Source organism: Populus nigra, chromosome 3, assembly GCF_951802175.1.
Source record: "Populus nigra chromosome 3, ddPopNigr1.1, whole genome shotgun sequence".
NCBI lineage: Eukaryota > Viridiplantae > Streptophyta > Magnoliopsida > Malpighiales > Salicaceae > Populus > Populus nigra.
The window spans coordinates 13,669,008-13,672,204 of NC_084854.1; the positions used below are offsets into that span (position 1 = coordinate 13,669,008).

The 3,197-nt window shown below is 33.0% G+C and overlaps 1 pseudogene; it reads right to left on the reverse strand.

The window, feature by feature from the left end:
• Window positions 1-2,378: 2,378 nt before the first annotated feature.
• On the reverse strand, window positions 2,379-2,489 carry LOC133690394 (small nucleolar RNA R71; annotated as a pseudogene).
• Between the last annotated feature and the right edge of the window lie 708 nt (window positions 2,490-3,197).

A 3,197-nucleotide genomic window follows, 5' to 3' on the forward strand; every position in this document is an offset into this window, starting at 1 on the left:
AAAGGATTGATTGATGTGATTAACAATTGAAAGTGAAGAGACAAAAAGAGGACTAGGCTAAGAGAAGAGATGTTGGTTCAATTCCAAACTGGGACACCATTCGGTTATTTGATCATAACTGGAGTTGTAGAACTCGAATTTAGGTCCACTTTATATGGATGGAAAGATAAGACATAGACCTAAAACTTTCATGAAGGGTCTAAGACTCAATTCTGCCGTTTTCAAGTTCAAATCTTAGTAACAACGGAGAAGTCGGAACCTATCCTGCAGCTCAAACACTGTTCGGTTTTCAGCTCATATCTTGAGTTCTAGAAGTCCAAATGAGCTCTGGTTTTTTTTGCTGGAAAGCTGAGACAATTTCCCACAGCTTTCATGAAACAAAGGGCTCAAATTCTGATGTTAGCAATGACGTTTTGGCCAGCCAACAATATCAAAAATTAGCCAACAATATCAAGAACCAGCAGCCAACAATGTCAAAAACCAGCCACCAAATCAATGGTTGCCTACCAATCAATAGTTCTGAATCTTAGCCTATAAAAGGAGGCATTTGCCATGTATTTAGTCATATTATTTTTCAGATCAAAATCATCTTCTTGCTTTCTCTCTTTATATCTTTGTAATGTTCAAGTTTTCTTTCATGTTATATTAATCTCTTGTTTATGCTTTTTCATTTCCTTTCATATACTTAGTTAACTTATATCATAATCATGTTCTTATCTTGTTTATTTATGTTTTTCTTCTTCATTATGTTTAGCTAAGTTAATTATGTCAAGGTGAAAATGTTTTACTAATGGTGTTAGAATAGGTATAATATAAACTCAACATGGACTTTAATGTTTATATCCAAGATAAATTGTTATTAGCATGTCTTATCTTTTTATCTTACTAATTCTTAATACCTTGCTTGTTAAATGGTTAATCTAGATTTATGTTGTATAACACTTGGTACATCGAATGCTTGATCCTTCATAGTTTTCGGCCGACATCGTTGTTATGATAGGAACTTGATTTGTTGTTAACATAAGCTAGCAACATGGATGCCTGATGATATTTATAAGTATGGTGTTACTTAGACAAGATAATTAATATGATCATGTTAATACTTTATAATGAGCCATTAATGATAAATCATCCGATTAGAACTTTCTTTGTGTGTGGTTTCTAGTTGAGTAATAAAAAGAGTTTATATTATATTTATTTGAAATACCATTAGTGAATCCTCTAACCTTGACATTTGTTTTTATCATTGTTTAATCCTTACATTAATCTTCCATCTCAAAGTTCTCATTAATTTCTTCTTCTTCTTCTTTTTATTATTACTACTACTACTACTACTATTATTATTATTATTATTATTATTATTTACATTCTTGTTATATGTTATGTACGTTAAGTATGCTCTGTGTTTGATCAAGGATCCTGACATTGTTGGTCTTGCCTTGTTCATTCGCATCAGAAATCTGTTTATATTATATAATATATCTCTTTGATCTTTTCATAAAATCAGTATATAGGCTGGAAACTTGTGACCCGATCTTTTAGATCATTCTCAGGTATAACAACGCCACGTACTGAGTATTATTATTATTATTATTGTTGTTGTTGTTGTTGTTGTTGTTGTTGTTGTTGTTGTTGTTGTTGTTGCGTTGTTATTTATAATTTATACAATTAACCTCTCTGTGGTTCGACCCCGGTCTTGCCGGATTATTTATTACTTCGACACTCCTGCACTTGGGATAAGACATCAATCTTTTGATCGTGTCAAGTTTTTGGCGCCGTTGCCGGGGAGGTAAATATTGTATAAATTTTATATTTCTTTTATTTTCTTTTGTTTTTTACTTTTATTTGTTTTTCTAATTTTGTTCCTTTTCTTTTTCTTTTTCTTTTCTTTTCTTTTGCACTTGCATGAGAGTTTAGACACGTACATTAAGTGGTAGACTTTCTAGGAAATCCTCATTTTCTTTAGAAAACATGGCCGAAGAAGATAACCAGTCAATTCATAATGAGAATAATGAGAATAATCATGTGAGAACACTTAGATATCACATGAATCCAACAAGAACAAGTGCACCATCATGTATAGTTTTTCCTCCTGATGCTTCTCATTTTAATTTTAAGCCAGGTATTATTCAACTTTTACCCACTTTTCATGGCTTAGAATTAGAAAATCCATATTTGCATTTAAGAGAATTTGAAGAAGTTTGTAACACCTATAATGACTTAAATTGTAGCATGAACACCATCAGATTAAAGCTTTTTCCTTTTTCATTAAAAGATAAAGCTAAAACATGGCTACAAAATATTAGGTCAGGATCCATTCGTGCTTGGGATGAAATGCAACAATAATTTTTAAAGAAGTTTTTTCCGTCTCACAGAACAAACTCTTTCAAAAGACAAATCACCACTTTCACTCAAAAACCAGGAGAAACATTTTACAAGTGTTGGGATAGATATAAAGACTTACTTAATACCTGTCCTCATCATGGTTTTGAAACATGGAGATTGGTCTCACAATTTTTTGAAGGGTTAACACCTAAAGATAGGCAAATGGTGGAATTGATGTGCAATGGAACTTTTGAAGATAAAGACCCTGATGAAGCAATGGAGTACCTAGACTTGCTAGCTGAAAATGCTCAAAATTGGGACACCACAGGTACGTGTGAGGCACCAGGTAAAACTCAACCTCATACATCTAATGGAGGCATGTACAACCTCCAAGCCAAATTTGCATCTTTAGCTAGAAAAGTTGAGGCACTAGAATTAAAAAAGAGTGGTCAAATAAAATCTGTTCAAGAAATTGTGTGTCAAATTTGTGAAACTAATGAACACTCAACCAATGATTGTCCAACTTTGCCTTCTTTTAAGGAATGTTTCCATGAACAAGCCAATGCTTTAAATAGTTTCCAAAGGCCAAGTCATAACCCATACTCGCAAACGTACAACCCTGGTTGGAGAAATTACCCAAATTTCAGTTGGAAGAGTGGTAACAATAATACACAAACTTCACAGCCACCATTTCAAGCACAACATAATTTTCAAAATTCTCATGGATATGCACCTCCTTATATTCCCCCTCCTAGAAGAAATCTTGAGGAAACACTGCATGCATTCATTGAAAAGCAAGAGACAATCAACACTCAAAATGCTCAAACCATGGCAGATCTAAAAGATACTCTTGCAAAGTTCACATCTGCTCT